Source organism: Procambarus clarkii, chromosome 9 (genome assembly GCF_040958095.1).
Source record: "Procambarus clarkii isolate CNS0578487 chromosome 9, FALCON_Pclarkii_2.0, whole genome shotgun sequence".
In the NCBI taxonomy this organism is placed as follows: domain Eukaryota; kingdom Metazoa; phylum Arthropoda; class Malacostraca; order Decapoda; family Cambaridae; genus Procambarus; species Procambarus clarkii.
In genome coordinates this window covers 34,622,542-34,630,136 of record NC_091158.1, presented here as the reverse complement: position 1 = coordinate 34,630,136, position 7,595 = coordinate 34,622,542, and the positions used below count along the sequence as shown (strand labels likewise).

Genomic DNA, 7,595 nt, shown 5'->3' with positions numbered 1-7,595 from the left:
GTTTTGTCAAAGTTGAGGGTGAGTTTGTTGGAAGTTAGCCAGAGATGGACTTTATCTAGCTCAGTATTCATTGTGACATTCAGTCCAAGGGAGTCAGGACTAGAGTAAATGAAGATTTTGTCGTCAGCAAATAGAATTGGTTTGAGGTGTTGGGATGCATTTGGAAGGTCATTATGTAGATGAGAAAGAGGAGAGGGCCAAGTATGCTGCCCGGAGGAACACCAATGTTGATTTGTAGGGTGGGAGAAATTGAATTATTCACTGAATCATACTGGAGCCTGTCAGTAATGTAAGACTTAAGGTATTGCAGGGAGTGACCTCTGACTCCATAATGATGTAATTTAAGAAGAAGGTTTTGGTGGTTGATAGTGTCAAAAGTCTTATGCAGGTCCACAAATAACCCAACAGGGAACTCATTTTTAACAAGAGCTGCATGTATCAAGTTAATCATACTAAAACACTTTCGCGCTTTAGATTAGCCATAGGTCGTCACCGTATTTTCTTACATTTCCGCATAACAGACTACGCCTGTAGTCCATCGAAAAAATATTTGTATAAATTCCATTTTCAAACCGAACTGGATGGGGATACTCTCAGATTTTTCGCCATGAAATTCCCGTTCTCCCTCACCGAACACATGGCATCTCGGCCTACCCGGTCACGTGGTCGGCCCATTGTTTTGTTGACACGCCAAGTGCCCACACTGCGCTCCCCTCTCGCGGCAAACGTGACCCGTTTTACGCATTTATTTCCGTTCCGTTTCCGTTCTTGTGTACCTAAAACCAATTCAATACCCACAACATGGATGCTGCACCAGGAACAAGCAGTGGAACGCAAAAGAAAGGTAGGAAATCTAGGAAAGCAGAAGAGATCGCCATGATTCACGATCTGTATCGTGGGGGTCAAGCTGACTCCATCCAAGATTCCCGACGTTGTTGAAGCCTTTTCAGGGTCTTCTGATGATGATTTTGAAGTTGACGAACCTGAAAATGATGTGTTATATGAGGTTTCCACAACTGATGATGATATTTCGAGTGAGAGTGAGGATGAGAGTGAAGAAGAAGCCCCAGCCCCGCCACGCGGAACCCGCATGTGTCCGGTACCAAAGAGGGCTAGGCTGGGTGATGAGTGGAATTGTAGCAATACTCCTTCCATCGTTGATGACTTTACTGCAAACCCTGGCCTAACAATTCCACTACCTACTACTCCATTGCATTTTTTACAGCTATTTTTCACTAGAGCAGTGGTTGAATACTTAGTGTATGAAACCAATTTGCATGCCACACACATCATACATCTCATGGCTGACTCAGCAAGAAAAACGTGGAAATAGTGCCTGTGAAAGAAATGGCCCGATATTTGGCCCTGTGCATACTGATGGGCATAGTGAAGATGCCTACAATGAGGATGTACTGGCAGACGAATCAGATGTGGCATTGTCGATTCTTCAACTTGTTTATGTCGTCTGCTCGGTTCCAACACATTTCTAAGTTCTTCCACATGTACAACAAAAAAGGCGTTCCAGTGAATAATAGTGACCGATTGATAAAAGTTAGACCACTAATGGACTATTTTTCAGAAAAATTTGCATTTGTATATATCCCCAAAAAAGAATTGAGTCTCGATGAGGGTACAATGGCATGGCGCGGCCGCCTCTCTTTCAAGGTCTACAATCCCAACAAGCCTGATAAATATGGTGTAAAATTTTATATGTTGGACGAAGGGACATCAGGCTACATATATAAATTTCATGTGTATTGTGGAATTGGAAAAACGACAGTGGAAACCGTGATGGGGTTGATGGCGCCCCTAGTCAACAAGGGTTATCATTTGTATATGGATAACTACTATAACTCGGTAAGCCTAACAGAACAATTACGTGAAGTGGGTGTTTACACATGTGGCACACTTAGACTCCAACGTGGCGCCCCCAAGGATCTGCAACAAGTGGTAAAGGGTAAAATGGCAACCGACACGACCGTATACATGCGTAAGGATAACACCTTTGTTATAGTATGGAAGGACAAGCGCCACGTCTCTGTCATCACCAATATCCACAATGCCGACACTACTCAAGCACAGCGCAGGAAACGCGTTCGTAAACGAGACGGGAGAACTGGAGTAGAAATTGTGAAAATGGGCAAACCAAAGGCCATAGTGGATTACAATAAGTTCATGAAAGGTGTTGATCATTTTGATCAAATGGTCAAATATTATGAGTTTGCAAGAAAAACGCACAAATGGACCAAGAAGATCACTTTCTATTTTCTGCAAATGGACATGCACAATGCATACGCATTGTATAACCACTACTCCACAGACACAAAAAAACTAACACTATTAGAGTTTCACGCAGTAGGAATAAAAGCCTTATTGGCGTGGAACAGCGAGGAATGGCCAACAACAACAAGCATACCACATGTTCCCGACATAGATGCCAGCGCAGCTCCTCCTGCTGACGCGGCAGTTTCAACACCCGGGCCATCTGGTGCGAGGCGTCCTCTGTTCACCTCAACACCTCAAGCCCACTCATCAACCACAAATTCTGAAACGGACATTGAGGACATAGAACCACTTGATGTTTCTGATTTCATAGAAGATTCTACTACAAGTTTGGTGGTTCCTGTAGAAGACAATATTCCTCCAATGCATCCAAGAAATAGAAGAATTATAGATTCAGAACAACGTCTGAACTACAAGTTGACGCATGAAATCGTGAACTTGGCTAAAAAAAGAAGATGCCGTGTTTGTTTCAAGTCTGGCATAAGGAGGGACGTGCGACTTGGATGTAAAACTTGTGATGTGGCACTGTGCGCTGCGCCTTGCTACACAAGGTACCACCGAAGAAAGATATTTTGGGTGGAGAAAAAATAACCACCAGCAACAGCTTCACTCCACCTAAGAAACATCAGATGAGCAACTTCAGGATCAGAAGCCTGAAGATGGTGGAGTGAAGAAAAAATGCTCAACTGTTGATCTTCAATCAACATAGACACGGTAAGTACACCTATTTGGAATTTTTTATCATCTATAAGAAGTTATATTATATACGTTTTGTAGAGAATTTATTTGCGAATTTTTTGGTACCAGAATGAATATTATATCACATTAACTTCTATGAGTAACACAAAAAAAAAACAAAGTATTTTTGGGGGTGTGGCGGGTGTGGCTCTGGGTGTGGCGGGCGTGTGGCAGTGGGTTCCCTTTAGCCGTTGATATATCCAACACGTGGGAAATATTTGTATGTGTTATGTATATGTCTGTGTAGGAAATTTTACTGCGATCACTGTCATACAAATTATAAAATGTTTCAACAAGTATAAACATGAGAAACATCAAACGAACGAAAACAATGCGTTCGTTTCTGCCGCGAACGCATACTGAGCGACGTGGTTCTATATTTGGCGCTTCTCTTTCACATGCTTTGTACAATTGTTATACATTTCATCTTATAGAAAGTTTTATTGCGAACACATTGGTATAAAAAAGAAATACGTACATAGAAAAGTAGGGTCAGGAAACGTATAAATGTATAAACTTTCCAAGCGTGATTTCCCCCGTGTTTTCGCCAGTGCGCTGGCGGCTAACTACTCTCCACTTCACACACTCTTGCGGGTGGGCAATTACCTTTATTATACATTCATATGCATATGTTCGCGTAGAACATTTTATTGCGATTCCAATGATACCACAATTAGCGATGTAGGACAACTGTAGGCTTCGCAACCATTAAGAGAGTGGAAACATTTTGTTGCTGTTTGGCGCTCTCGGCGAGTGATCTCAATAGTTTTTTATTTGGTGTTGATAGTCCTTATGCTTGGGCGGCATTTTATAGGTATGCTCTTATAGACAATTTCATTGCGAACACAGTGATACCAAATTTAAATACGTGCGCCTTCAATTATTGTCAGGACAGTCAAAAGAGTGTACACTTTTTCGGTCTTACCGCGTAGGCGCGCGAAGCGCCGAAAGCATCTAGGGTATTATTTTTTTTTGAGCCCCGAGAGCGCGAAAGTGTTTTAAGTGCATCGTTAGTAATTTTTTGATGTCTGAAGCCATATTGACAAGAGCTAAGTATATTGAGTTTGGCTAGATAAGAGTAAAGCTGCTTGTACATTAGTTTTTCAAATATTGTTAACACGTTTGGCAGAATTAATATAGGTCTGAAGTTGTTAACATCATTAGGATCACCACATTTGTGGACAGGGGTTACTCTCGCTTTTTTTTTAGAATATCTGGAAAGGTTTGGAGTTCAAGTGACTTGTTAAAGAGCAATGCAATGGCAGGAGCTAAAGATCTGGAGGCTTAATTGTAAATAAGAGTACGTATCTCCTCAAGGGCACTTGACTTGGTTTTAAGGGAAAGGATTATCTCAGTAACTTCAGTGGAATTAGTAGGCATTAGTTACAGAGACTGTGGATAGTTACCTGTAAGATAGTCCTGAACATTAGTACTGGAAGATGGAATATCATTTACAAGGGATGACCCAATGGAAGAGATGAACCTATTGAACTCAAGAGCAGTGTCAGGGGCTGAAAGCAGACCATCATTATTTGACAGGAGTATTGGTTTGTTATTTAAAATTTTCTTTGATCCCAATATTTGAGAAATTGTGCTCCATGTTTTCTTAATGTTGCCCTTTGTGTGGATAAATTTATCTTCGTAGTATTTAATTTTGGCTCTTCTAATTATTTTTGATAGCAATGATGAGTAATTCTTTGAAAATTCTTCGGAGACGATTCCTAACCTATACTTCCTCTCAAGGTCATGTTTTGTATTAATGGATTTAAGTATCCCTCTTTGTAAACCAAGGATTGTTACCCTTTTAGTTGTGACTTGTCTTGTTAGCATAGGACAATGGGTGTTATAAAGGCTGAGAGTTTTTAAAAAAAAAGATTACACTGGTAGGTTGATGTCCCTTATGTTACCTAATTCGGATTCCCAGTTTATATTAGCAGCAGCAGCTATAAAATTGCGTATAGCAGTTTCATTGTGCAGCCTAAAGCTTATCTCCCTTGTCTCTAGAGGTGGTTTGTTAATGTTGGTTAGGAGAAATGTGGGGTAATGGTCTGTAGTGCTATCGATGATTATCCCTGAAGTATGTGGAGAGGTTATGTTGGTCTAGATGTGAATCAAAAGCCGTGGCAGTACTATCTGTGATTCTAGTAGGTCTAGTGATCAAGGGTATGATGAAGCAGGAATTCATACAGTTGAGGAAACTAGCAGCAGGAAGGTTATCAGGCTCGCAGAGGTGGTCAATGTTAAAGTCCCCAGAAATAATTAAGTGGATTTTGTTCAGTCTGCTCTCTAGTATAAGATTTCTAAGGTTAGAGTTAAATTCCCTCACATCAGTGTTAGGAACTCTGTAGACTGACCCCACAGTCAGGATAGCATCGCTATCCTTGACTCTGAAACAGGCAAATATATACTATCCATAAGGGTCTCTAGATTTAATTACTTTTAAGCAAGTCAGTTCTTGGTGGTAGTAAAGAGAAGTACCACCACCTCTTTGTATAGGACGACAGTTGTGAATGGCTGAGTAGTTAGGTGTGTTGTAGAGTTGAGTAGTGTCTTCTTTTAACAACGTTTCAGTAAACACAACAAAAGAGAGTTTGTTGTCAACTGGTTGAATCAGGGCATTAATATCATCAAAGTGTTTGCTTAGCGATCTTACATCCAAGTTAATTACAGTAACTTTGTGATTACACGCTAAAACATTGTTTACATCATGTGCTGTATAATACCTGCAATTTTGATCATTAAAGTGATGATTGTCATATATACTTGATAAGAGGTTCAGGTCTGGGTCTATAATAGTTTGCATAAGAGGGCTGTTTTACAGAAAAGACAAAAAATAAAATTATAAAAGAACTGGCTATGAAAAAAATAGAATATATAAAACTATACACAAAATTGAGGTAGGTTGCTTAAAGGTACTTTCAGGTACACCGAAGGTAATAATTTGCACTAATGATCAAAATTGCTCAGGCAAAGCCAAGAGCACAATGGAGCAAGGGTGGTGAGGCTAGGCAACCTGGGTTACAAGGGTGGTGAGGCTAGGCAACCTGGGTTACAAGGGTGGTGAGGCTAGGCAACCTGGGTTACAAGGGTGGTGAGGCTAGGCAACCTGGGTTACAAGGGTGGTGAGGCTAGGCAACCTGGGTTACAAGGGTGGTGAGGCTAGGCAACCTGGGTTACAAGGGTGGTGAGGCTAGGCAACCTGGGTTACAAGGGTGGTGAGGCTAGGCAACCTGGGTTACAAGGGTGGTGAGGCTAGGCAACCTGGGTTACAAAGAAAAGTAGAATAAACATTCTAAAGTAATATAAACTTAATGGTAATTTAAGTAATAAAAACTTAATTGGAACTTAAGAAAAGTAAAAATGAGCTAGAATAATTAATAACAATAGAAGACCAATAGAAGTAAAAAAGCAATTAAGAAATGTATAAAACAAATAGCTTACTTAGTATAATATTATAAGTACACCATAGTTAAATACTAAAGTTACACTAAAACACTAAAACAAAACTAGGTAGATTAAATAGAGATACACTCAGGTACACTGGATGATAAGGTTTATACTAGAAGGCACAGGCCAAGCCAGTGTACAATGGAACAAGGGAATAAAAAAGAAAAAAAGAGACAATAATAAAGAGGACATTTTTTTAAATAAAGTTAAAACCTTTTAAAAGGAAAGGCAGAGCTATAGTACACGTTGGTAGTTATATGAGATTATAATTTGAATTCTTGTTATTCAGCAGCTATTCCACAGGAAAGAATTGAGGTTAGTAACAGTGGTTATTAAATAGGTTTTTCCTTTGTCAGTCCTCCTAGCTATAATTTTACCATCTCGCACAAAACAATGTTTAATTACAGGGGAATTTTTGCAGAAACCACGCAGTTTAAGTAAGAGATTTTGTCTGAACCTGGTCAGACATTCATTCACATGAACAGTGGATTTACTAGAGACTGCAGATTTGATAAGGTCTGACTTGGGGGAGCAGCTATCTAGTTTAACTCGAATTTTCCTGTTATTTATTTATAACAGGTGATTTGATGCCCACTCTATAGGCTGATTTGATATCACTTGTTTTGATTGAATACCTTATCTTATCCTGCAATTCATGGATCACGATGGCATCACAGTCTTCTCCTTCAGATTCTTGGGGAATATCACGTGAAGAGATAATGACAGAATCAAGGAGTTTATGTTGGTCTGATTCGTCTTGGGTAATAGTGTGTTGCTGTTAGAGGGTGTTAAGATGGTTTTCAAACTGTTGTAGCATAGCTTCCTGTTATCTAGTGGTTTCTGCTGGTTTAAAGTCAGTAACTGTTGTCTTGAGAGAGTTTAATTCTAGTTGAAGGAGGTTGTCTCTGGCAGACAGATCTTGATTAATCTTGAGCATTGCTGAAGCTTCACTTCGCCTGTTAATTATTAACTCTGATTGCTCTTGGATTACTGACAGTTAGTCTTCATGTATTTGGGTTAATAACTTGAACCATGGGTTATCAGCAGAGCGCTTGAAATCGGAAGAAGGGGCAGCAGCTCGTTCAGGTCAATCCATACGGCTGCATAATTGTTGCATGGCCCGTGAC

General features: G+C 40.1%; 1 pseudogene; it reads left to right on the top strand.

The window, feature by feature from the left end:
• Positions 1-1,791: 1,791 nt before the first annotated feature.
• Positions 1,792-7,595, top strand: part of LOC123751543 (probable glutamate receptor) — a 66,292-nt pseudogene continuing 60,488 nt past the window's right edge.